A 27,775-nucleotide genomic window follows, 5' to 3' on the forward strand; every position below is an offset into this window, starting at 1 on the left:
CCAGCTCACAGAAGGTCTTCAAATGCTGTTAGTTCTTTTATTCTTTTGCCTGGAATCAAAATTAAGGAGGGGGGTGTCTGCAGCTACTGGAGAATTCCTGCTCCGTTTGAAATATATCCTTGTCTGTCTCTCCTGGATTGTGAAGACCCTCAGCCTTTGGTGCTGAGGCTTCCAGCCCCTAGCATGCCTCCTCGCAGTCCCCTAACCTCCTTTGCCCCTCCGTACTCGCCTGCCTTCTCGGAGCACCCCATCCCCAAAAACTTTCAGCCAGTTCCCCAGGAGGGTCCTTCCGGAGCGCGGCCGGGGAGCAGGGGGCCGCGCCCCTCGCTATCGCATCTTGCGGAGCATCAGCCGCAGACCCTGCGCGCGCGCCTGGGAGCCCGGTCCGGCCGCGGCGGCCGCGGAGCCCAGCCCGCCGGGGACTGCCAGTGCCGGTGCGGCCCTCCGGGGCCCCCTCCGACTGCGGAGCGGCCCGACCGCATTGCAGACGCGGGGCCCTCCAGCCCTTCCCGCGCCGCCGTCCTCCCGCGGGCCCCGGGGCTGCTGGGGCCGCGCCGCCGTGGGGAGCGCTCCTCTCGCGCCCTGCGCGCCGGGCGGCTTCCCCCGCTGCGCGCCGGACCGGAGCCGGGGTCCAGCGCGCTCCAGCAGCCTCTGCCTTCCCCTCCCCCTGTCGGCCGCCCCTCGGGTCCCCCGGGGGTGGGGTTTCCCTTCGCGCTCGCCCCCCCCGCCCCCTCCGGGGTCCTCCCCTCCCCCGCCCGCCCCTATGTATGTGTCACCGCGCGCCGTGCCCGCCCGCCCGCCCGCCCACCTACCTTCCCGCCGCTCCAGAGGGGCTCGCAGAGCTGAGGACGCGCGCGGCGCTGCTCAAGGTCTCTCTCTCAGCACCCTCGCCGGCCGGCATCTGACACGGGTGTCAGGGGGCTCCGGGCGCCTTTCAGCATCCCTTCCCCAGGCCGGCCGGGACTCCGCTACCCAGACGCCGCCACTGCGGCCACCGCCCGAGGGGACCTGCGGACAGGACGCCGGCAGGAGGAGGGGTGCGCAGCGCCCGCCCAGAGCGTCTCCCCCGCGGCGCGGCCAGACCCGGGCATCCCGGCCCCAGGAGCCCCGCTGTCTCGCCAAGTGTATGGGACTGAAGTTCTTGGAGAAGGAAGCCCAACTCTTGAAGGTAACCGTCTCCTGCCCTCCAGAGGGAGGCTCTCCCAGCGCGCCTGGCGAGCCGGGGGAGGTGCTGTGGCTCCCCCTCTGTGCCGGAGGCTGCGCTGCCTCGGTCTCCCCCTCTCCCCGGAGGCGTGTGCTGCGGACCCCCGACGTCCACCCGCTGCGTCCGCAATGGACTTGGGCAAACTTTCTGGCTGTTGCAGACTCAGCGTGGATGGGGCTAGGGAACACGTGAGGGGGGCTCTTGCTCCCGGTCCCCAGAATGAAGGAAGAGAGAGCAAAGGAGCCTTCGCTCCAAACTCCCGTCTGTTTTCAAGCCCGAGGGTCTGGGAGGAGCCGTAATGGACAGAGTAGCTGCTTCAGAGTCAGAGAACTGTGGGTCCCAATCCCGCTGGGCTACTTTTGAGTTGAAAGGGGTGGGGAGATGCTTCATTTTCCGGAGCCTTGGCCTGTCCTCTGTCAGAGGGGAAAGAGGAGGCTTCCTGACAGCAGAGTGGTTAGACACTAAATGAAATGACAAGGCATTGTGCCAGGTACCCAGCAGGTGCCTAAGCAGAGGCTGAGAGAACTCCCCCATTTGGTCCCACTTCCTTGGCCACTGGGCACCTGGAGGTGGGGAAAAAGCCGGCAGGAATTGGCAGAACCTGGGACAGGGCGCCTGAGCTGCCCACAAGAGAGCCAAGAGCAGTGCTCTGAACATGCTACCCAGGAGGAGAATTCCTCAAGGAAGAAGAGGATAGATGAGGACCCGGGGCCACAGGTAGCCTTTCCATCTCTAGGTTCCCCTACAGGAGAAGCCAGTGACGGTGGAGCAGGATGGGGTAACCCCCATTACCCCTGGGGTTGGGTAGGCAGTTGTCAATGTCAGTGGAACCCATGTCCTAGGCTAGAGCAGACTGTAGGAGTGGGAGTTGTCTCTTATAAGGGGACAGCATCCAACCCAAACTTTTTCATCATTCTCCTCCTTGCAGTCATAAGCGGGGTTCTGATGGGATTCTTCGAGGGTTTCACCACTAAGGAGCCCAGGGCTGTGCATTTTGATTGATGCGTAAATACTGTGGGAGTGGCTGGCTGCCAGGAGGAAAGAGAGGAATATGCAAAGCTGAATTGGGTTAGTGTGATGGTTCAGGTCTTGGATGCTGCAGTGGGTGGGTGTCTGACAGTCTGGGGGAACCCTGAGCCTTGGAAACACCCTCATCTCTGAGGGAAAGTGATTCCAGAAATGACTAAGGGGCATGGGTAGGACTAGAATGTAGGTTTTCTGAGGCCACAATCTATCGATCATTAGTCCTGACTGAAGGGTCCAGACATCTGGGATCAAATCCTTCTCTTTCTTCCTTGCCTTAAGGGTTGCCAAGGAGACAGGACAGTCAGGTTGCCTGAGCTCCTGGGCAAAGGGGCTGACAAGGCTCAGTTTGATGTAAGAGTGTTGACCTGTCAATCACTGGGCCAGGAAGAGACTACCCAGGAATGGAAAGGCAATAGGAGAGAAAAGGCAAAGTCTTGTTAGGGGTGAGAACGTGGGGTGAGGGGAAATGATGATTGTAACCTGAAAGATAAAAGTACAAAACAAAAGATCTCTCCAGTTTAAAAAGTTTTGGATGAAGGAATATTCAAAAGGAAGAAAATATCTCTCAGAGAAATACTGGAATTCCTCAGGTGACATAGAGTTGTGTTTAAATTAGTTGTACTTCTGTGCAGTTTCTAGTTCAACGCCGGGTACATTCATTCATTCTGATATCTGCAAGCGCCACCTAGGTACCAGGCTCTGTGCTCCGTGCTGGCCCAGAGCGGGTCCTCTGTAAACGGAAGGTTTGACGTGACCCAAGCAAAGCTCTTGGCAAAGTGCCTGCCCCCGGACAAGCATGCAAAGCTGTTTGATATTATTATTATTACTGATTTTAATATAAAGTCGAAGGTTTTCTTTCACTAGAAACTTTCAGTGAATTTCATACTTAAATTGGGATTCTCCCTTTATTATCTGAAAGCCCTCAGATAATAAAAAGCCCTTTTATTATTGAAAGCCCTTTTATTGTTGAAAGCCCTTTTCAACAGCTAAGAATTCAGAAGGGGAAAACATATATTATTACTTCTTTGGGTGGGGAGCCTGTGTGTTTGAGGGATGAGAAACTGCGCTGTCTGAGCCCTTCCTCACACCCATGCACACATTTTGCCTGTGTCATCCTCTCACACGCACAGTCCCATCCCAGGCAGCCTGCACCCCCACCTGCTGAGCTGGGGTGTTTCTCCATCCTCACAGACCCAGAATCGCCTGTCAGACTCCCCAGTCAGAGTTGGAATTCAAGACAGAGCTCACCTCCTGAGCTGGTAGAGAAGAGCCATGTGGCTGAGAAGCATGCCAGCCAAGGCAGACCCGGGTTCGAATCCCAGCTCAGCCAGCTACTGGCCACATGACTTTATCTTACTTAGCCTCCCTAAGACTCAGTTTTATTTTTTCTAAAAAGGGGAGGAAAACCTCCAATTGGGGATTTTTGTGAGGATTAAAAGACATAATATAATGCCTTGTTCAGCTCTCAGCAGACACCACAAACCTGAATTCCTCTCCTCTAGCGGTTTCTAGCCACTCCCTCCACCCCAGGGTCCCAAATCTGTCTCAGTGAAAGACCATGTGTCCAACTTTTGATGTGGATTTTTTTTTAACGATCCCTTCTAGAACCTGGTCCCTCTCAAGGCCCCTCTTGTTAGATGCTAGGAGGACCTCAGCTGAGCCAAGGGAAGCCCATGGGCCCCAGTTAGGAGTGTCATTTTTAGTCTGTTCCCACAAGAACATTTAGCACAGAAGTTGTCCAACTGCCAGTTTTGAAACCAGTTTAGTGGCAGTTTAATGAAATAGGAATAGTGTCTCCCATGCTGCAAAGGTAAGTATTGCTTCTAGAAACTTTGCTTTCTGATATATACTTTGCAGTTCTACAGAAGCATATTTGTGTTGACAATCTACGTGTATATGCATTAATATACACAAATTTGGTATTTGCATAATGTATTTCTCACTGCGGGTTGCGATCAAAAGAATTGGAAAGCCTCTGGTCCGGATGATGTTTCGTTTCTGAGAAACTCCTGCCTCATGGCCCCAGCTGGCAGGCACTGGGGCATCCTTGCTGCACTTGTAGGAACAAGACCCTTAAATATCTTGGAAGATGGAAGCTGGAGGTGGGAGTGAAGGGCAAGTTCAAGGAAGAGGACAGGCCTGCTTACAAGTGGAGCAGGCAAGGGGACAGGGCTAGCTGGCTGCCTTTGGAAAGGGAAGGGGGCATCTATGGATGGGAACACATCTTGAAACAGGAGCTGTCCTCTCCTGCTCTCACCAGGCCACCTCTTGGCCATGCTCCCATCATATTTGATGGGAGCTTTACTGCCCCCCTTAAGAAAGCCCTGTTCCAGGGGGCAAAGGCCAGGCTGTCTGTGTGGCATCTGCCCTGGGGAGCTGGGGTAGGGGCTGCAAAAGATCAGCTGCTGGGGGCGGGGCGAAAGTAGGGTTCGGGGGAGGGCACGGGATTGAGGCAAAGGGAGGACCAGAAAAAGGGGGAATTTGTAGGGAAACCGGTAAAAACAGTTCCTTTTTTCAAAAGTTGAATCCAGGGCAAGAGCGGAAACGGTAGGGTTTACTTTTAAAAACTCAGAGCCTTCTTGTAAGCGGCCCGAGTATGTGTGTGTGTGAGTGTGTGTGCTGGGAGGGCGGCCCTGCGGGCTGGCCTGGGTGTGTAAGAGGCGACTTTTCTCCCTCTCAATGGCCTTACAGTGTACCCTAAAGAAGCTTTTTGTTAAACTCATGAATAGGTGGATTTGGGGTGTGTGGTGCTGGGCACCACGATCGGGATATTTGGTTACCTTTGAGGTTACATGTTTTTCCTTTTAAGACACACACTCTGAAAAGGAGCCACCTCTACTGCATGGGGTCTTGGGGGGGGGGTGTGGCAAGGAGGGGAGCACTTGCCTGTCTCTCTGTAATTGATTTGACTTGAGGAGCGTGGATAAAGAAGGAGAAACTCAAGACTGGGCAGATCTCAGTGTCCAGCCTGTGGGGAGACAGCCTCTCTTCTGTCCAGGGCTGAGACTCTTCTCAGCCCCTGGACTCTGGGCCTCAGAGATGGAACGTGGCAGTTTGCAGACCACTGATGTCCAGGGCTTCAGGGCCAGGGAGGACCCTCATTTAAGAGATGGCAAAGGGAGACTGAGGCCTAAAAAGGAAAAGGTATTGTGCACCAGCCCCTGCAGGTCGATGAGGATCCGGATGGGAACGTCACCCTTCAGGCCCTCATCCTGAAACATACCATGTTCATGGAAACCTCACTCACTCGTTCATTCTTTCAGCAGCACTTGCCACATGCCAGGCACTACAGTAGGTGTGGATAACACAGCAGTACATCAAACAGTTCGCTCTTCCTGCCCTCCAGCTGCCCATGGTCTAATGGGGAAGGCAGGTTATAATCAACTTGACCCTGACTCCTCATTTCTATGACAGTGGTTCTAAACTGGAGGGCTGTTGTGCACCCCAGGAATATTTGGTCATGTCTGTAGATACTTAGTGTTGTCACTGTGAGAGAGGAATGATACTGTCTGCTGACCTTTAGTGGGCAGAGACCAAGGATGCTGCTGAATATGTATGATGCACAGGACAATGTCTTTGCTTCAACAAGAGAATTACCCAGCCCCAAATGTCAATAGTGCCGAGATTAAGAAACCCTGCTCCAGATTGTCGTTTAGCCATTGGGTCAGGCCATGTCCGACTGTGTCTAACAGCAGGAAAGTAAGCCGGGGGTAGGAGGGCAAGAAAAGAGAGTGTGGCAGGTGAGTAAGAGCAGACAACAAATGAAAAAAAGAGCCAGGACCACAGAGGTAAAGTAGAGATAACTTGGACTTTGGTGGCCCAGATCCAAGTTGAAATCCTAGCTACAAGCACTTGGGCAAGTCATCTGCTCTGAGCCTCAGTTTCTGCGCCTATGAAATGGGGCTTGTGAGATAGTTTGAGAGAATTCAAGATAAAGCAAATAAAGGAGCTGACATACAGTACAATAAATAGCAGCTGTTATTATTATCTGAGGTTTTTAAAGGTCCCACTCTGGAAAGTTACCGCATCAGCTGGTGTAGACATGTGATTATGAGGTCCAAGAAGGTTTCTGTTTGGAGCACGGTTGCCATAGTAATGCCTTCTGCTTGCAGGGGTGGGGGGTCAGCTCCTCCTCCTCATACATATAGGTCTCAGCAAGGGGTGAGAAGATGGGGAAGGCTTTGCTTCAGCAAGAAGCCCAGGGTGTGCATTCTCCACTGTGAGGCGCCCTGGACTTGGAGTCACATAAACTGTGCTGTGCAATGTGAGGAAATTGCTTCACCTCTCTGAGCCTCAGTTTCCTTATCTGTAAAATAGAGATACTAAGGCCTGCCTTCACAGGTCCAGATTAGTGAGAAGTTACTGTCTAGGAAGCTGCCTTGTGGGGGTGCCTGTGAAGCCCAAGCTGGTTTTGTATCTGGTGTACATTGTATCTAAGCCAGGACTGGACACACACAGACAGGCTGAATGAATAAATGAATGAACAAACCAGTGGACCGTTGCTCTATAAACTCCTTTCAATTCTTGACAAGGAAAGTGCCAACAATACCCAGATGGGCATCCTCCACTCTGCTGATCTATCCCCAGAAGGCCAGAAACCAGGACCTGTGGTTCCCACTGCCTACTAGGGTCAGGTTACTGCACCAGGCAACAGCTCCCTCTAGAGGGAACTGCAGATACAACCACTGAGCTGGGACATCCCCAAGAGCTGGATCCCCATGGGGAGAGGGAGGTAGGAATGGGACCTCAGAACTGAAAAGAGGACCAAATCAGGATCAGGCACCCAGAGACTTATCTCAGTGCAGGCATGTCATTGAATACCTCCATTTTCCCTTCTTTAAAATGGGACCATTTGTCACTCACATGGAGTTGAAATAAATTAAGGCCTAACTAAAAGCCACTAACCAAATGGGTGGATTTGAGAAATCCAAGTGACTCACTGGCAAAGAATCTGCCTTCCAATGCAGGAGATGCGGTTTCTATCCCTGGGACGGGAAGAACCCCCGGAGATGGAAATGGCAACCCACTCCAGTACTCTTACCTGGAAAATTCCATGGACAGAGGAGCCTGATGGGCCACAGTCCATGGGGTTGCAGAGTCAGACATGATTGAGGGACTGAGCCAGAACACATTTCTCTGAGCCTTCTCAGAATCATGAAGCCTCAGAGCACAGTGGGACTTAGGGAGAATTTAAATCACCTGCCTGGGACTTCCCTGGTGATCCAGTGGTTAAGACTCTGCACTCCCAAAGCACAGGACATGGGTTCAATCACTGGTCAGGGAACTAAGATCCCACATGCTGCAAGGTATGGCCAGAAAAAAAAAAAAAAAATCCCCTGCCTCCTTCATCATACAAGGGAGGAGACTGAGTCCCAAAGAGGGGAGGGCACTGGATTTGGAGGGGGCGCAGGCTGCTCTTAGCAGAGTCGTGGTTTTAACCAGGCTGCTGAGGCTCCTCCCTCCATGTCACATGTCACATTCAAACCAGTAACAGGAGGTGCTAGGACACAGAAACACTGGCCATCACATCTACCTGTGGACACACTGTGTCCTGGGACCACCCATCGCCCACCGTTGGGCCTCCTTCTGGCTCTGTCCCTCCAGGGTCCTTGCTGGTCTCAGGGTTGTTTTGGGGAAGAAAACCTATTAGTAGAGAAAAGTCCAAAGCCAGGGGGAATGGAGGCCACATTTTCCCCAACAAACTCTGGATCTTGGCCTGACCTTCCCACCACTACTTCCCTCCCCCGCCAGGGGTGCTCCCTTCCTCCCCAAACCCCTCTTTTTGACCTGCTTATCCGAATGGCTCAGAGGAACACCTGGATTCTAAGATGACTCAGGGATGCAGCAGATGTTTGTCCGTTTTACAAGACACTGGAAAGGGGGCCTAGAAGCTGTCACCAGAGGTAATCTCTGTCCCTAGAATCAGAAACATTGGAGGAGCTTTTGAGAAACAGGGGTTCCCCAGAGATTGTTGCGGGGAGGCAGGTTAGGCATCTGTGTTTTTCAAAATCTCCCCAGGTGATTCTAATGCAGTCCCATTAGTCCGAACCCCTCGTTTAAAGCCCAAAACTGTTCCTCTTGTTGCATTTGATTCTGAGCCCCTCCCTCTAGCCCTACCTTTTGGTATGACTTGTCCTCCCTTTTTTGCAGATAGAACTACAGCCTCTGCCCCTACCTTTGTTCTTTAGAGTAATGAGAAAGTAGAGGCCTGCCTCCCCTGTCCTGTGGGAAGAGCTACCCACTCCAGTATTCTGGCCTGGAGAATTCCACGGACTGTATAGTCCATGGGGTCACTAAGAGTCAGACATAACTGAGAAACTTTCACATATCCTCTCTCCTACCTGAGACAGGGACCATTCTTTCATTATACAGTTGTCCTTGACCTGGGATTAAAGTACATTTAGTGTACTTGAATGTAAAAGTACATTCTGCTCTAGAGTCAGAAGAAGCTAGCCCTGGGTTCACCAAAGTGGAACATTCTTTCCCGAGATGTCAATAGGCATTGCATGTAAAAAAAAAAGCTCATCCCCAAGGGTTAAACAGAATAAAAAGTACCCCTTTCTTGTAGGACTTCTCAGCGTGCTAATGAGCATTGGAAATCACCATCAAGTTCCTCACATTGAATGTGACCAGAGCACTCTTCTTCCCTAGAGCAGAGTGAGGTTCTCGGCCTGGAGATGCTGATCTAGGCAGTCAGCCAGATCTGATGCTGAGGCAGGGATGAAGCTGCAGCACCAGGGCCCCGGCGGCCAACCCAGGACAAGAGGGACCCCACCAAGGACAGCTTAAAGCCCTAAACCTCAAACACAGTCACTGCTGTGTTTGATCAGTCAGTCATGTCCAACTATTTGCGACCCTGTGGACTGTAGCCCGCCAGTCTCCTCTGTCCATGGGAATTCTCTAGGCAAGGAACACTGGAGAGGGTTGCCATGCCCTCCTCCAGGGGATCTTCCTGACCCAGGGATCGAACCCAGGTCTCCCGCATGGCAGGAGGATTCTTTACCGTCTGAGCAAAGCTGGACCCAACCTCTCCTTTTCCACCTCCTACCTGCCACCTTCTGTTTAAACACTGGTCTTGCTGGGAGTTCGTTTTAGTTCTTTTTTTTCCCCTAGATTAAAAAAAAAAAAGGAGAGAGAGAGGTAGAGCATTCAGTGTGGTTTACTGGAGGGTGGAGCCCTGGCTCCTCCTCTGGCTTGTGCCTCTGAACAGGGTTCTGTCTCCAGACCAGGCTGGTCTCCCTCCAGCACACACACCCACACCCTATCTCCTCCCCTGGGCTGCAGGCCTGACCCAGTGTGCTCTACCTGCCGTCTGACTCCAGGGGGCGCCAGTCTCCTGGAAGTCTCTGTGAATAGCACACCCCGCGCCGGCCGCCGGGAATGGCAGCCCCAGAGCTTAGCAGAGAGGTGCCCTGTCTCCCTGCCTGTCTCTGTCCGCCTTCCTCACCACTCCATCTGTGGGTATCACCCCACTCCCCAGGTCCACACAGCCCAGTCAGGGTGCTTCTTCACCCCTTTACCTCAGCCTTTCATTCCCCTGGCGCAGCCTCGTTCTGGATTTCAGTTGCTGCCTGTGCCCCACCTGCCATGACTTCTGCTATAGCTTGTTGACATTTTAAGAGAGAAGGTCCCCGTGGTATGAGAGAACCTGAGTCCTTCCTGCCCGTTCCATAGGGAGAGGGCTGCTGTGTCACCCCGTCGGGGGACTGGAGTGACTTTATTGGTCAAGGAGGCTCCTCACCCTCCATTGCTCTCAGGAGCTCCCTCTGCTCTCTCAGTGCCTCAGGGGTCCCCACCCCGGGCTTCACCCACAGGGGTCAGCAAGACTCTGATAAGCACCAGGTAGGGCTCAGGCAACTGCAGTGGCTGGACACTGGCCACTAGTCTGGACTACTCCTTAGTCACCGTAAGAAGCCTGTGTCGGTGTAGGAACCTACCCATAGATGCAGGCACCAGGCAGTCAGGCCCTCCTCTGCCCTCTGGGGATTGCCGAGGCTCTTAGAAGACCTTAGCGGTGTGGTCCTTTCACACTTAGAATAAAGCCCAAGGCCCTCAGGAGCTGGTCTCCGTGATACACTCTCCCCTCACCCACCACTGGCCTCCTGCTGGCCTCTTCAGCCACTGTCCTCCCACTTCATTCCCACCTCAGAGCCTTTGCCCTCCTGGGCTCCTCTGCCTGGATGCCCTTCCCACAGGGCTCTGTGTGGCTGGCTCTTTCTGGTCATTCGGGTCCAAATGTCCCCTCCTCAATGAAGCCTTCTTGGCCACCCAGTATACAGAACGTGACACCCTCAACCCCACACTCCAGCAGCCCTTTGTCGTATTTTCCTTGCAGCTTATCACTGTCTGAAAGTTTCTGCTTGGCTGTTTTCGTCTCTGCTTGTCTGCCCCCTTCCCAGCCCCTCCAAGACCAGAAGCCCTGTCTATCTTGATTGTCTTCTATCTCCAACACATGGAAAACACTTGCCACACAGTAGGTGCTCAGTAAAAGTCTGCTGAGTGGGACCTCCCTGGTGGTCCAGTGGTTAGGACTCCGCACTTTTACCGCCGTGGGCCCAGGTTCCATCCGTGGTCAGGGAACTAAGATTCCGCGTGCCACATGGCATGGCCAAAAAAATTAATTAAAAGTCTGCCGAGTGACTTCTATCCAGTGCTTTTCAAACTATCCTCCAGGGGGTCAGCATAGGAGTTGTGTGTCTCTGACACCCCACAGAGGCCACAGAAGTGAATTGAGAGGGGCAATGATTATGGGAGTCGGCATCAGATTCTATGAGAACAACTCAGATCTTATGTCTTCTGAAAGCCATTGTATGGTGCATCTTTCTCTTGTCGTAGATGTGAAAGCCAGAACCTAGAAAAATATATGTCCTGCCTGGAGGTGTGACTGTCAGTGCTGGGACGAGGGCCCAATTTTCTTGCTCCCAGCGGTCTGTCTGCTGAACATGGCAGCTGTCTAAGGGCAGTTCCCACCTGCCCCGCCCACTTCAGCGGCCCCACCCACCCCGGCCAGGACCCAGGGACTCTGCGTAGTCACCCCGGCGAGCTGATGTTCTGCCATCAGAGGGGCCCAGCTGAGGAGATGAATGGCTGCTCTCTTTCCAAGCTTTCCTTAATGATTCATGCTGACTCAAACATCGTGAGGAGCAGCTACTTTTAGAAATAAACATTGTTTTAGGTCCTAACACCTTTGGAGCCTCAGGTTCTATCACTGGCTACCCATCATGGGTCATGGGCTCTTTTATTGCATTTCCAGTACCTCTTTCAAGCTGCAGGGTCCCAGCACTCCCCATGACATTTTAGACGGCCAGCCAGGCACCAGGGAAGAGGATGGAGAACAAGACAAGGTTTCCCCTGGCATTGCAGCTCAGCGTCTTCATGATTCTGAAGACCTCAGTGGGCAGCTCTTCTCAGCCTTCACCATCCACACTTAGGAGTATTCCCCTCCAGCTCTGTGCTCTCAGGCCCCACCCACTGTGGGCCTTCCTTGAACTCCAAGTCCATCTTGTCTCTCTTTTGTGATGGAGGTCCAGTGCATTGTCACTTACATTTTATTTCCAGCGTCCTTCCTAATGACATCTAACACCTGGACTCATCAAGGAATCCCTCAGGCCACTGTTTTCCAGGGGTGGAGTCAGGTTGAAGGGCTCTGGGCCCAGTTTGGCCTGTTCAACCAGAGGTGTGACTTCACCAGGGTTGACTAGTCTTGTGTGCATCAGTTTCCTTATCCGTAAATTGGGTACATTGACTCTCCCTTCATAAGGTTGCTGGAAGGATAAAGTAAGATAACATAGCTAAACCAAGGTGTGTGGCACAGAGCAAGTGCACTCAAGCAGTAATTGCTGTTCATTGTGAATGTTCCCCGGGCCCATTCCTGGTGTCTCAGAACCTGAATTTTGAGTCAGTGGGTTGGATGATCGTGTGATTGCCTCTTCTTGCCCAAGATGAAGTTGATCAGCTGCTTTCCTGCCCACTTATGCTCTTAAGTAGTCATACAGCTCAGAGCAGGAAGGGACCAGAGAGATGCAGCAAGTACCTTATGCTTCCAGGCACCCTGAAGCTAGCGCAGGCCTCCTGACATACCTGGAAACCACAGCAAGCCCTATTGAACCACTGTAATGACCTTATCTTAACTAAATTACATCTGCAAAGCTTCTATTTCCAGATAAGCTCATATTCACAGGTACTGGGGGTTAGAGCTTCAACATACCTTTTGGGGCAAGGGGAGAGACAGAATTCAGCCCATAGCATTCTTTATTGACTCTTGTTATATTTTAGATCTATGCTTCATTAGTAGGTCTTTCCTGGTGGCTCAGACAGTAAAGAATACACCAATGCAGGAGACCTGGGTCAATCCCTGGCTCCAGACAATTCCCTGGAGAAGGGAATGGTTACCCACTCCAATACCCACTCCAATATTCTTGCCTGGAGAATTCCATGGACAGAGGAGCCTAGCAGGCTACTGTCCATGGAGTTGTAAAGAGTCAGACATGACTGAGCCACTAACACTTTCACTTTTTGCATTTGTAAGATGTAAAGGAAGTTCTATCAGGAAACTGCTGCTGCTAAGTCACTTCAGTCGTGTCCGACTCTGTGCGAACTCATAGACAGCAGCCCATCAGGCTCCCCCATCTCTGTGATTCTCCAGGCAAGAACACTGGAGTGGGTTGCCATTTCCTTCTCCAATGCATGAAAGTGAAAAGTGAAAGTGAAGTCACTCAGTCGTGTCCAACTGTTAGCAACCCCATAGACTGCAGCCCACCAGGTTCCTCCGTCCATGGGGTTTTCCAGGCAAGAGTACTGGAGTGGGGTGACATTGCCTTCTCTGCTGTCAGGAAAGGCAGATTAAATAAGTGATCCAATAGGTCAGTGCTGTATGCTAACCAGAGGCTGGGCAAGTGGAGTCCATAGGGTATAAATGCCCTCTCATTACCTGAATCGAGCTATACACACACACACACACACACACACACACACACACACACACACACGTAGGTTTAATTATCTCTGTTTTATAGAGGGGCTTCCCAGGTGGCGCTAGTGTAAAGAATCTGCCCACTAATGCAGGAGATGTAAGAGACGCTGGTTCAATCCCTGGGTAGGGAAGATCCCCTGGAAAAGGTCATGGCAACCCACTCCAGTATTCTTGCCTGGAGAATCCCATGGATAGAAGATAGTGAAACCGAGGCACAGTGTTAAGTGGTAGGGCCAGAACTTGAACTCCAGAACTTGAACTCATGACTATCTGATTGTAAAGTTCATGGTTTCCTACACTCTGCCTAGAAAGAAGGCAGAATTTCTCAGACCAGGCCCTGACATTTAGCATAAGAAAGAGAAGCCACAGAGCTTGTCCCTCAGTCTGGGGCTCGTCCTTCAGGGTGTATGTGTAAAGCCCTGTTTATTCCTGCACATCATGCCCTTGATTCATGGGGATTATTTGGCAGATTCAGGGACACCTCCAGGAGAGGGAGCCATGAGCTAGAAAGACCGTGGGTCCAGAGTCTGTTGAACACTGGGACAGAAGAAAATTCTGTTTCCCAGCAGATTTCCAAGACTTCTAACATGGAAAGAACTTTCTCCCTCTGCCTTTCTCCACTGATACACTCCTCTCCACCCGCCCCAACCCCAGTTGGCTGTCACATTGGTCACTGGGGAGTCTGTTGGCTTTGACCCACAAACTCCAGTTCTCCTAATGGCCTCCAGGACCGGAGTTTATTCTCTTCTGTGATTGTCTTGAATGAAGTTTTTTTTAAGGACATAAAATTTCATTTTCTTTTTAGAAACATTTTTCCTTTAAAAAAAAATAGTGAACAACATAGAAAGTTTAGGAAATAAAACTTTCAAAATGAAAAAAGTTAAAATTGACTGCAAACTCTCCGCCAGAAGATAACCAGAGTTACATTTCTGTATATCTTTGTGGTCTTTTTTCCATGAATAGATTTACATAAAAATGAAATGGAGTCTCATTCTACATATTATTTTGCAACTTGCTTTTTTTTGTGCTCCGTCATATAAGGTGAATGTGTTTCTAAGTAAGTAAACAGTTTTTCCATAATTGGAATCTTCTACATGCCAGGCTCTCTATTGAACACAGTAGGGAATACAAAAGGAGAAATGCAAAGTTTTCCTTGACCTTCAGGAGAGCCCACAGCTTAGATGGGAGAGAGTGCTGTCTGCTCGTCACATGATGCAGAGAGCCCTGGTTCCTTGTCCTCATACATCTACTGGTTGTGCAGCTGCGGGTGAATTTTTCCATCAAGGGAAATTGGCATCAAGCTCTCCCGAGTTTGAAGCAGCTACAGTGCAGTGACAGTCACTGGGAGAGAGCATGCTTTAGTGAGAAACTCTGCAGCCACTCCACTAATGGCTCCACGTCCCCAGTGAGGCAGAAACAAGGGGCTCAAATTTGCTGTCCCCAGGGTTGACCTCTGTCCCCTCGTTCCTCTCAGAGCATGAGGATCTTGAGGTATCACACATGCATCTAGTGTTTAATATGTATTTCTCATACATCCTGGCCCTCCTAACAAGCCAACAAATTTATCTTCTTCTCAGATAAAGAAACAACAGTCCCACGCAGTAATGGAAGAAAGATGATTGCATTCAACTCATTGGGAGAGAATGTTAGTGGGAGGACTCCACCAGGACACCTTTCTTAAGAGATTTTCAAGGGGAGTTTTGATCCTACTTGGGTTCCAGCTTGTGTGCAGCCTTAGAGCCCAACCCCCTGAAGATGCAGATCATTGCTGGGGTATGTGAAAGCATCCCAGGATGCTGGAGGCAGTGTGGTACCCTAGAGAGTCCTGAGTACATGAAGGCCTCCCTGGATATACAAAATATTCCAGAAAAAAATTGGATGCGAAAAATTCCAATTGGAATAGCACACAATGATCTCTAAAGATTGTGCCAGACAGCAGTATAGATTTGCCTCCTCAGACGGAGAGATAGTAGTCCAAGCCCAATTCATAGAAACAGAAAGTAGCCTGGTGGTTTCTAGGGGCTGGGGGAAGCAGAAATGGGAGTTCTTGTTTAATGGGTACAGAGTTTCATTTTGCAAGATTAATTCTGAAGATGGATGGTGGAACAATGTGAATGGATGGTTGTCGAACAGTGTGAATGCACTTGATGCCACTGAATGATAAAATATCTGAACTTGAAAATAGTTAAGATGGTAAATTTTATGTTATTTATATTTTGCATGCATGCTAAGTCGCTTTAGTCATGTCTGACTCTTCGCCACCCTATGGACTGTGGCCTGCCAGGCTCCTCTGTCCAAGGGATTCTCCAGACAAGAATACTGAAGTGGGTTGCCATGTGGAGTGGGTTGCCATGCCTTCCTCCACGGGCTCTTCCTGACCCAGGAATCGAACTTGCGTCTCTTCCGTCTCTTGCACTGGCAGGTGGGTTCTTTACCACTAGCGCCACCTGGGAAGCCCTATTTGTATTTTACCACAGCTTAAAAAAAAAAAAAAAAAGAATCAATTCTTTGAAAAAGGAAAGTTGGCTTTCTCGTGAGGAAGAAACCTTGACTAGGAGGAGCTGGGAGGCAGCAGACAGCATGAATCCCTAGAAGGCGTTTTCATGAAGGTCGCTGCTCTGGCATCCCGTCAGGAGGCTAATAGGCACCACAGTCCTGACAGCCTTGCAGGGCATAGTCATACCACCAGGAGCAGCTGGCAGCGAACTGGGGACACATGGGAGACAGCTGGAAAAGGAGGAAGCGGGAAAGGGGTGCAACATCTTATCATGTCAATGTTTGCAGCTCTCCTCCAATTGTTCTGAAACAAATCAAGAGTCAGAAAGGTCTGTGAGGAGTTCAGAGAGCAAGTTCTCTGCCTGTCTCTGGGTTTTGAGCGCATTCTACCGCCCCAAGGCGCCTTGGTGCTTTGAGTCAAAATGTGAAGTCTCCCCATGTGGGAGGCACACCACAAATGTCCCTTCACTGCACAGATTATCAAAGTTCGTTGGGTGACAAGAACAAACCCGTGACAGGTTCCATTCTCAGCACGTGCCCCCATCCCTAGCATGGACGTGGGGAGCAGGGATCTAGTTAGGAGCACTGGTTTTGGAGTCAGACCGATCTAGGTTTGAATTCTGGGTCTAGCGTTCCCTGGCTACAGGATTTACGGTAAGTCATTTACCTGCTCTGAGCCTCTGTATCCTCCGTTCTAAAAACAGGACCAGTAACGGAGCCCCTCCCAGGACGATTGTGAACCTTGAATGATATGATTTGTTTGTTCACACTGCTGCTGGGCACCATGCCCAGCTTGGGCTCAACCTTCAATTTATAGCCATTTTGAGAGGAAGGGTAGGTGCTCATGGACAAGGGAGACCCAAGGATGGACAAGCCCAGTGCATAGCCCAGTGGGTGCAGTCTTCCTGCAGAAACAGACAAATGCTATAGGCCGCATGCACTCCTGCTGTGAGGGAGGAGGGTGCACTTGATGGCAATGGGAACTTCACAGAGCAAGCAGAGATACTGGGGGCCGTGGTTTCCTCCTGATACACACCTAAGATCAGGGCATTCCCCAAAACCCTGAGACAGCCCCCCACCATCACCTACAAAACAAAACCAAACTCATTAGCCCAATCATGGAGGCTCTTCAGAATCTGGCCCAGCTTTGTTTCTAACTGTATGTGATCCTACACCAGTTGGATCCACTCCTTTTACCATACCTTTATTCATGTGACCCTCCCAGAATGCCCTTCCCCTACCTCCACAGGCCCATTGTCATCATTCAGTCACTCAGTCATGTCCGACTCTTTTCGACCCCATGGACTGCAGCAGGCCAGCCTTCCCTGTCCTTCACCATCTCCCGGAGTTTACTCAAACTCATGTCCATTGAGTCGGTGATGCTATCCTGCCATCTCTTCCTCTGTCGTCCCCTTCGTCACATCTTTCAAGGCTCAGTTCAAAAGCCATCTCTTCTTCACAGTTCTCCCAGGTCCTCCCAAAACAGGAGTGATTTCTATGTCTTAGCTTGTGGAGCGGTCTCATTGAGAGAGGCTCCCCTCTGGTGCTGTAGGATTTATTCACACATCTCACCTCCTGCCTCACACAGTGAGCCCCAGCGGCAGATCCACTCTGATCCTTCCTCAACACCCGCTGCAGAGTTTTCCACATGATGGGTGTTTGATGGAGGAAAAGAGGGAGGGAGGAGAGCCAGGAAATCCTTGGAACTTTTCCAGATGAAAGGCAATGATTCCGTCCACATGAGGGCCAAAAAAAGAGTGCTCAGCTCTTCAGAGCATATGCGCCAAGAAGAGAAAGCAGTGTCACTGAAGGATGGCCATGGGGAGAAGCGGGCTTGTCTGCTGTGTACCCGGACCACGCTAAACCCCCCTGGGCAGGGCGAACTAACCTGGTGGAGCAGAAAGTTTCAGGAGGTTTCCAAGACCTCCTTGTGGTGCAGTTGATTACTAGAAGGACTCAGAGCTCAGCAAAGCTGTTACACTCACAGTTACTATTTATCACAGCAGATGGATACAGATCAAAACCAACATAGGGAAGAGCCACACAGGACAGGGTCCCAGAGAGACCAGGCATGAGCATCCAGTTGCGCTGTCCCAGGGAGTTGCGTGGACAACCTTTACTTCCCCAACAACAATGGGTTGCAATGTGTACAGAGTGTTGCCACCCCAGGAAGCTCACCTGAGTCCAGGATTTTCACTGTGGGTTGGTCATGTAGACATGGCTGACCACCCACATGCTGACCTTAGTTTCCAGTCCTTCCAGAGGTCAAGTTGATATCACATGACCCAAGACCCCCGCCGTAAATCACACTGTTAGTACAGACAATCCAGTGTGGCCCAAGGCCCCCAGGTAAATAAAGACTTAGAGACTACCTTCTGGGAGCCAGGTCCACAACATCCAGTGGCTCTCAAAGAGAAGCCTGACCCAAAAGGAACTAAGTGAATGTTCTCTATGACGTCTTCCCAGTCCTAGAATTAGGGCATGCAACTACAGTCAAGAGAATGAGGCTTGATTCCAGTGGCCCATCCTCTTTCTTACTCTTGACTAGACCCCAAGTCTAGACTAAACTCCAAGAACCTGGGCATCTGCCCCCGGAGTTTAAGGGGTTGGGCTAGTTGCCCTTTTGTTTCCTTTTAGCTGCATCCTAGGCACTTGGCCCTCTGCTTTGCTCAGGAATTCATCTGTAACCCCAAACGCCTGTGTCGTTGCTGGCCAGGACCTTCAGCTGTCAGAAAGCTTTACCAAAGATAGTTTTGGAAACCTGGGCTCAGTTCCCACCAAGGGAGGCCCCTGATGAGTCCTGCTGGGTCCCCTAGCCCCTTCCCAAACTCCTACAGGAAGGAGCACTCTGTCCTGCCAGGTTGGTGGTCAGCGCCAACTGGAGGGAACTCAGTTCTTGGCCCCAGATTCCTGCCCCAGGAAAGGTTCTTGTGCCTGATGGAAAGTTTGGGCTGAAGGATACTTATTCTTTTCCAAACTCCCAGGTCTGATATTTACACAACGTCTGAAATTAATGCAGAGAAAACCTCCAAGATCCCGGGTTGGAATGGAAGGCTGAGAACAGGAAGGGGCAGGTCCCAAGTACCAGTTTTTTTCCACACAGAGAACAGGGCAAAGCTCAGTGTCCCTGGGCGAGTGAATCGGGAGCCATTAATGTACCACTCTCCATTTTAAACTGTGCCATGTACCACTCTCCATTTTAAACTGGTTTTACTGGGAATTTGCAGTCGAGGGTAAGGAGAGGTGGGAGTGATGGGGAAAGGCTGGTGATGTTGAGCTGAGTTCTTCCCTCTGGTGCCCACCCTGGTCTGGTCTTATGGTTTGGGGCCAGGTTTGGGTGCAATCTCCCATCCTAAGAAGCACCATCATGGCTGGCCTTCCTTCCCAGCTCTGGACCTGGCTCACTCCCAGCTCCTTAAATACACAGCCTTCATCAGGCTGTTAGATGACTCTGAGTTCTGTTCTGTCCCAGGGTTCTATCTCCTGGGTCACCCACCACTCCCTGCTTAGTGGTCCCCAGATCCATGCTGACCAGTCTTGGTCCTCTCCTAGTAGGAGACGAGGGTAAATGGATGTTTCCATGGGCCATGGTATGTTCCGGGCTACCCCTGACCCGCATTCAGAGTTAACACTCCTCCTAGGCCTTCTAATGTGTTTCAGGGTTGAGGAGGCAAGAATGCTTTGAAATCAGTTGATTTGCAACAGTTATTATCAGTCTTAAGCTTAGTGCTCCTTCTGTTCCCAAACAATCCAGAAGGGACATTGCCCATTCATGAAGCACCATTCATTCATTCATTCATTTAACAAATATGTGTTGAATACCTTCTATGTGCCAAGCACTGTTGCAGACACCTAAAGTATGTATGTGTGTGTGGGTGCTCAGTTGTGTCTGACTTTTTGTGACCCCATGGACTGTGGCCTGCCAGGCTCCTCTGTTCATGGAATATTCTAAGAATACTGAAGTGGGTTACCATTTCCTTCTCCAGGGGATCTTCCTGACCCAGAAATAGAACCCACATCTCCTCTGTCTCCTTTATTGGCAGGTGAATTCTTTACCACTGCACCACCTAGGAAGCCTAAGTAGGTATAGTGTTAGTCACTCAGTTGTGTCCAGTTCTTTGCAAACTTGTGTACTGTATGTAGCCTGCCAGGCTCCTCTGTCCATGGAATCCTCCAGGCCAGAATATTGGAGTGGGTAGCCAGTCCCTTCTCCAGGGAGTCTTCCCAACCCAGGGATCAAACCTGGGTCTCCCCCATTGCAGGCAGATTCTTTACCATCTGAGCCCCCAGGGATGCTGCTGCTGCTGTCACTTCAGTCGTGTCCAACTCTGTGCGACCCCATAGACGGCAGCCCACCAGGCTCCCCCATCCCTGGGATTCTCCAGGCAAGAACACTGGAATGGGTTGCCATTTCCTTCTCCAATGCAGGAAAGTGAAAAGTGAAAGTGAAGTCGCTCAGTCGTGTCCTACCAGGCTCCTCCGTCCATGGGATTTTCCAGGCAAGAGTGCTGGAGTGGGGTGCCATTGCCTTCTCCAGAGCCCCCAGGGATAGTAGTGAGCAAAACAGACAAAAGTCCCTGCCCTCATGGAATGTATATTCTAGTAGAGGAAACAAATAATAAACAAGCAAATGGAAAAGTGCAGGAAGTTCTAGTAATGATAATGCTATAAATAAACAATAATAGGGTGACGTGATAGGAGGTACTGGGTAGGGGTCAGGAAAGGGTGGTCAGGGAAGGGACATTTGAACTGAAGCTAGAATGATGGAAGTGGCCAATGAGGGAAAGATCCAGAAATGTGTACCAGGAAGAAGGAAGAGAAGGAACTAAAGCCATTAAAAAGAAACACATTTTTATGTTCAAGAAATAGCTAGAATGTGGCTGGGAATAGAGGTATGATGTGGTGTGAGCAGGAGTGAGGGCATAGAATGTAGGGACTTAATAGAACATGAGAAGGGGCTGGACTTTACTCCAAGAGCATTCGTCCTGTTCTGCCATGAAATATAGGCCAAGATTCGTTTTAACGGTCCTTTCTGATCTGAGCTCTACGTCCCTGGCTCACTCAAGATTCCAATGTGATATAAGCTTCCTTCCTCCCAATGCCTTTTACCACCCCACCCAACAGATCAGACTGCTCAGGGAACAAAAGGACTTCTGTTTGATGATTTAGAGGAAATAAGACATTTAGAGCAATTTGTCATGGGAGTCATCACTCCCTGTTCTCCTCCTAACTGGAAATTAGCTATTTCCAGAGCCATCATTCATGGATATTCTGGCCAGAGTTGTCAAGAAACTTTCTCAAGCTCATCTATATTTTAGATGAGTCAAAGGTATGAATTCAGGTTGTAGTTTTAACGTACTCACCTTCTCCCAGACCATATGGTCTCCTAGGAAACTGAGACTAGGCTATTTCAGGAAATTGCATGGTTCCTGGGTTCAAAGTGGACCCCAGAGAGAAGAATAGCATATCTCTCATCACAGTAGATCCAGGTCAAGCAGTTGTTACTAGCAAGGACCTTTTTCAGTGAGTGAAGGAAATCAAGACAGAAAGGCCAGAGAGAGTAGAAACTGATGTTTTTTAAAAACAACTGTGGGATTCCCTGGTGGCTCAGACAGTAAAGAATCTGCTTGCAAAGCAGGCGACCCGGGTTCAATCCCTGAGTCCCCTGAGAAGGAAATGGCAACCCACTCCAGTATTCTTACCTAGAAAATCCCATGGACAGATGAGCCTGGCCGGCTACAGTCCATAGAGTCACAAAAACTCGGGCACCACTGAGCAACTAACACTTCACTGTGCCCTGAACCAGAACTACTCCTTTTGGGTTCCCACTGTGCCTGTCACCCACCTCCATAGGGAGGGCCTTTACCTGCAAACCTACTCACACCTTCAGCCAACCAAAATCAGTGCTGTTATTTATTGATTTATTTTGGCTGTGCTGGCAGCAAGTGAAAGCTACTCTTTGTTGCAGGCTTCTCATTGCGCTAGCTTCTCTCGTTGTGGAGCACGGGCTCTACAGCACATGGGCTTCAGAAGTTGCTGCTCCCGGGCTCTAGAGCACAGGCTCAGTAGTTGTGGTGCGCAGGCTTAGTTGCGCCTCAGCACGTGGGATCTTCCCTGACCAGGGATTGGACCCATGTCCCCTGCCTTGGCAGAAGGATTCCCATCCACTGTACCACCAAGGAAGTCCAATAAAGGCAGTCTTTAGATTGTCTGTGAAACCACAGTATAAGCTGATTTTGGCTGTAAGGTGCTCACTGTTGCCTAAGGGTGGAACAGGGATGGCTGGCCTCATTCAGTGAACATGGGGCAGCTCTGAGAGTGACAAGGCTTGGGTCACTGGAGAGGACACCAGCAGCATCAGCATCTCACTTAAGCAATCTAGACTTTTATTTGAACTATCATCCTATACCCAGGCTTGGGGTGAATATAGTCATGAGCCCTAAGTTAACCAAGTTGTAGGGGAGCCCACTGTTTGCTGTCATTGCAAATCAAATGACCATCCACACATGGGACATCATCTCAATTAGATCTAGGCATGAACTCTATCGGGTATAACTTCTATCAAGTCAGTTCACGTTGGTTGAGGGACTATGATGTGCAGAGCCCAGTGCTTGGTGCCCACACTAGGTGCTCAGCACACCCACAATGGATTGAAGACCATGATGTGTGTACACAATGCAGCTGTTCTCCCACCTCAGCCAGGGAGGATCCGGTCTGATAAGATTTAGGAAAGGAGACAGAATTTACTGAAAGCCACACAGAGCATGCATGCTAAGTCGCTTCAGTCATATCCAACTTTTTTGAGACCCCATGGACTGTAGCCCACCAGGCTCCTCTATCCAGGCAAGAATATTGGAGTGGGTTACCATGCCCTTCTCCAGGGAATTAAAGAAATCCTATATGATAGATCCTATTTGATCAGCACTTTAGAATTAAGGAAATTGATCCTTCAAGAGGTTAAATAATTGGGCCAAGGTTTTATGTTCACATGTAAGTATCACAGTTGCAATTCAACAGAATCTATGTTACTCCAAGGGCTTCCCAGGTGGCTCAGTGGTAAAAGAATCCACCTGCCAATGCAGGAGACACAGAAGACATGAGTTCGATCCCTAGGTCGGGAAGATCCCCTGGAGGAGGAAATGGCAATCCACTCCAGTATTTCTTACCTGGAGAATCCCATGGACAGAGGAGCCTGGTGGACTACAGGCCATGGGGTCACAAAGAGTCAGACATGACTCAGCACACACAAGCACATGCCTGTGACTCCAAAGTCATCTTCTTCTCACTACACAGCCCCACTCCCCACCCATACACCCCCCATAAGTGCTTAGCCTGGGAGTTTAAAACAACGATGGGAAAGAAATCACAAGCTGGCATGTGTTTGTTCATTAGTTGGAGGTAACCACAAGGAATGACAAAGAACATGGGCAGAAAGGAGATGGTTTCAGGCCAAGGTATCTGGAAGTTCCCAGGAGGTAGTATTTACCCTGGATTCAGAAAAGGCTATGATTAGGTCAGATGAAGAGCTGTTCTACAGATATAAAGTCTTCTGGAAGGAACAAACTGCGTGAGCAAAAGGAAGGAAGAGAAAGAGGAGGGCCAGACCCAAGCCACGGGCACCACTCGAAGGCGAGCCCACATTAGTAGAGAATGCCTGGTGGGCTACAGTCCGTGGGGTCACAGGGAGTTGAACACAACTGGGAGCACACATACACAGGCACCAGATGTGACACTTTCTGGACACATGTCTTTCTTTTTATTTTTTATTAACTAATTTATTGTTTTATTTACTTATTTGGCTGCTCTGGCTCTTAGTTGTAGCACACGGGATCTTTAATCTTCATTGCAGCCTGTGGGATCTAGTTCCCGGACCAGGGATCGAACCTGGGTCCCCTGCTTTGGAAATGTGGAGTCTTAGCCCCTGGACCACCAGGGAAGTCCCTGGACCTGTGTCATTTCTTGATTTCTTTTCTTGATCATTTCTTGATTTCTTCTGATTCCTCCACTTGAACCTTGCTCCTCCCTTGAGAGCCTGAGGCTCCCCTGAAAGCCTAATACCTCTGAACTTAGGCATGATACTCATAACCACACAGCTCCCCTCTTTGCATCCCTCTGCTGCCCCCTACATCTTCCCCAGCATGTGGAGGGCACAGGGGGGCATCTTTCCCAGTGGTTTCGAACCTTCCCAGGGAATGCTGATCTGGGTGCAGGATCAGAACAAGAGATGAGCTCATTTCTAACCCGGGGGGAGGCTGTGACAGGTGAGATGTGACCGACTCTGACCCTATATCAAATGTCTCTTTTCTGCACTGTGTGGAGCTGGCACTTAGAGTCTCAGAGAACTCCAGGGCCAATTCTCCCATGCTACGTTTTGTCAAAGATGCAAAAACTACACTTGGGGTCACACAGCCATTCTAGACAGCATCAAGGACCTGGCACCCACTCACACGCCTGCTATTTTCTAGGTACAGATATGTCTCCATCTACAAGAATATAAGCAACTCAGAGGAAAACCCTCCCTCCCCACCTCACTGTGCCCTCTGTCTTAGCACAGGGCTGCTTGAGGCCAATCCTAGACAAAACTATGGGTTTGAAAGGTCGCTCTGCAGCACCCCCAACCTGCTGCCACAGCTTTTTCCAATGGACCCACTTAATTGCCCAGAAAGCAGGAAAACATTTGCAGAATTTAATTTGTAGTGATAACCAAGCAAGTAATACAATGCACTGTGCTTAGTCACTCAGTTGTGTCCAACTCTTTGTGACCCCATGGACTTACCCACCAGGCTCCTCTGTCCATGGGGATTTTCCAGGCAAGAATATTGAAGTGGGTTGCCATGCCCTCCTCCAGGGGATCTTCCCAACCCATGGATCAAACCCAGGTCTCCTGCATTGCAGGCAGAATCTTTACCATCTGAGCCATGAAGGAAGCCCAAGTAACACAATAGGAATAAGGAAATCAACTCTATTTTTTAGAAAAAGATACAGATGGAGAGAGAATAAGCAAAAGAGAGAGAAGAGAAAGAGGAGAAAATATAAAATGAGCATTAGCATCCATGAAAATTATCTTCACCATGTCCCATTCTGATTCCAGCATGCAGATGAGAAAACTGAGGGCTTGTGTGAGTTCACCTGGAGTCAGTTTCCTGACTCCCCTTTTCCACGCCTTCCCACCATGTCTATTTAGAATATGTGGGAAATTAGCAGCTGCAGTTGGAGTCAGTCTGGCCAGATGTGTCCTTGATGTGGGATCCCTGCCACTTTCCCTATTCTGGGTTTAAAATCTCTCTTTCCGGTATTCTTGCCTGGAGAATTCCATGGACAGAGGAACCTGGGAGGCTACAGTCCACGGGTTGCAAAGAGTCAGAAACAACTGTGCGACTAACACACTAACTGTGGCGGGGGTCACCCCGTGAAGAATGAATGAGCACTTCCTGTTCAATTAGAGACTGAAGATCACCTGCCTCGGCCATGTAGACAGGATTCCCAGCAGCAAAGTCGTGATTGTACAGCCCCAAAGCCATCCGTCAGTTCTGAAGGAACCAAAAACAAGTCATTTGATTCACCATGCTGTGTGGAAAAAGCAAACAGGATGCAAAAAGATTACAACTCCACAAAACGCAAGTGGATGCCTAAGGAAAAAAACCAGAAGGAAAACTATCAAAACACGAACAATGGTTGGATTAGGATGGAGGATGATGGTGATTTATTTTCTCTAGTTCCTTATTTTCCAAATGTGTGGTAGGGTGGTGATGTTGGCAAAGGCAGTTTTATCCTTTATGGAAAGTCATCTCATCCAACCCTCATCCCAGGGCAAGAAGCCTCCCTGTAACCACTAGACGCTCTTCCAGTCCCCACATTCTGAGAGGCTCACCCAGGCCTGACTCTAGGGAGGAGGGAAGAGAGTGGTGCTGACAGATGCCTGCTGAGTGCCAGACCCTGGGCTTGCTGCCGAGCCAGAGACACAGCCCCCGCCCTCAGAAGCAGGGTCTGCCTGGCACATTCTCTTGCTTAGTCTCTGAAATAGCCATGGAGATGGATCTTTGGTTATTAAAGCAGGAGGTGCCGAGCAGGACTGGGATACAGGTCTAGGGGTCTCCGCGGCATGTTGCTGGAATAAGAATTCAGGGCAGGCAGGTGAGCCCCTCCCATTCAGCCCCATAATCTGATGGAATAAAGGTCAAAGCCCTGACTGGGTTGGTAGCCATCTGATAGGGTCTAGCTGATGAGGAGGTGGAGGGTTTCCATACGTTCAACTATGGGTTTGTGTGTGTCTGTCTGTCTCTCTCTCACACACACACACATGGCCTGAGCTCAGGTTCAAAGCACTAGCATGCTCTCTTTCCCCCATCAAACTTCCTAATAATTCTGTCCTGAAAAAGCCAGTTCCTTGGTAATGAGCCCAACCTCACACACATGGAGCCCACAGAAGCTCTGCACAGACCCTCCAACTTTCACCCGCTCCTCAAGCCCCTCTTTCCCTCCATTTTAGACAACCCCTTCCCCTGTCCTCAGCCCCAGCCTCCCAATCCCATCGCCACCATCCAGCTCCATTTCCCCTGCAGAAAGGCTGCCCTGTTGTGGGGACTGGCAGAGTCCATCTCCTCACATAAAGGCTCAGTGAGGCCTGGACACACTGGAATCCAGACAGAATGGAATTTCTCCCTATTTTCTTTACAGCTGAGAAAACACACACAAACACAAGAGCATATTTATTACGATATTTCTATCCCAAAGTTTGTCTTGAAAAAAAAAGAAGAAATAAAATTAATTTCTCTGCCCACAACCCGTCCCCCCCGCCCACCACCACCACCGCCAATGCCCACTCCCTGCCCTTTTCATTCCTGGCCGAAGCCAGGGAGAAAAACAGAGCAAACCCAAGCCCCACAGAGAACCACTGCTTCCCGGACAATGTCAGGCTTGTTCAGAGAGCGAGGGAAGAAACACAACTCTGAAAACATACAGAGAACTTCCCAGTGAAGGGTGTTCTGAGGGAAGAAGAACAGGCGGCCTTCTGTCTGGACACGCTTTCCCTGAGGCTCTAGGAAGAGAGGGCCCTGCAAGTCTAGCCCCCTCCTCACAGAGGAGGAGACACCTGACTGTTTTAGCCTCCGGAGAAATAGTTCTTGGCTGTGTCGGATCACACTGGGCCTGAGGAAAAGGCCCCTCACGAGCCAGAACCTGGAGTCCCAGAGATTTTTTTTTTTTAAAGGCAGCTTCTAAGGAGAAAAATCCCTCAGAAGCTAGGGGCTGCTTCTTAAGCCTTTGGAATTTTCCAGACTTCCTACTCATCCTACGCCTCACACTTTCATCTCTGAGCCCCCAGCAGCACCCACACAGACAACCCTTTCATCCCTCAGGTGCCTGCTGTACGTGGAATGAATGAAGGATAGCTGTGGAAAGATCACTCAAATGACAAGCTAAGGGACTTCCTGGTGGTCCATTGGCTAAGACTCCACAATCCCAGTGCAGGGGGCCTGGGTTCAATCCCTAGTCGGGGAACTAGATCGCACATGCCACAAATAAAGATCCTGTATGCTGCAACTGAGACCCAGCACAGCCAAATTAAAAATATATCAGTTCAGTTCAGTTCAGTCACTCGTGTCCGACTCTTTGCGACCCCATGAACTTCAGCACGCCAGGCCTCCCTGTCCATCACCAACTCCCAGAGTTTACCCAAACGCATGTCCACTATATATATATATATACATCTAAAAAGAAAAAAAAACTTTTTTAGAAGAATGACAGACTAGGGTCACCCACGAGGGTCCCCAGAGTCCTGGCCCTACCCACTCCCTTCCCCACATTCTAGGGGTGGGAACCTCAGAGCCTCTCATCCTCAAATCCATCCAGCCACAGCTGATGGTGACTGAGCCAACAGAGACTCCTACTGGGTCATCAGACGCTGACAGAGTCCAGGTCAGGGGCGCTGGCTGCAGCCTCAGTTGGGCATTGCACTCAGCCTGTGAAAGCTCCCTTCCTGTCTTTAGGGCACGTGTCCTGGGGTGCAAGTCACAAGTGTCCGCAGTGTGACTACATACTCTCTAGCCAGCAGTGCCCTGGCCACGTTTTAGAACATT

General features: G+C 50.3%; 1 protein-coding gene across 2 annotated transcripts in view; it reads left to right on the plus strand.

The window, feature by feature from the left end:
• The first annotated feature begins 813 nt into the window (after positions 1–813).
• The window catches only part of ACAN (aggrecan), a 68,926-nt gene continuing 41,964 nt past the window's right edge, over positions 814–27,775 (plus strand). For both annotated transcript variants that reach the window (XM_027521682.1, XM_027521683.1), the window contains exon 1: positions 814–1,168. The gene's annotated coding sequence lies outside the window, so the exon portion shown is untranslated. The remainder of the gene's footprint in view (positions 1,169–27,775) is intronic.

This window comes from Bos indicus x Bos taurus, chromosome 21 (assembly GCF_003369695.1).
Source record: "Bos indicus x Bos taurus breed Angus x Brahman F1 hybrid chromosome 21, Bos_hybrid_MaternalHap_v2.0, whole genome shotgun sequence".
Taxonomy (NCBI): Eukaryota; Metazoa; Chordata; class Mammalia; order Artiodactyla; family Bovidae; genus Bos; species Bos indicus x Bos taurus.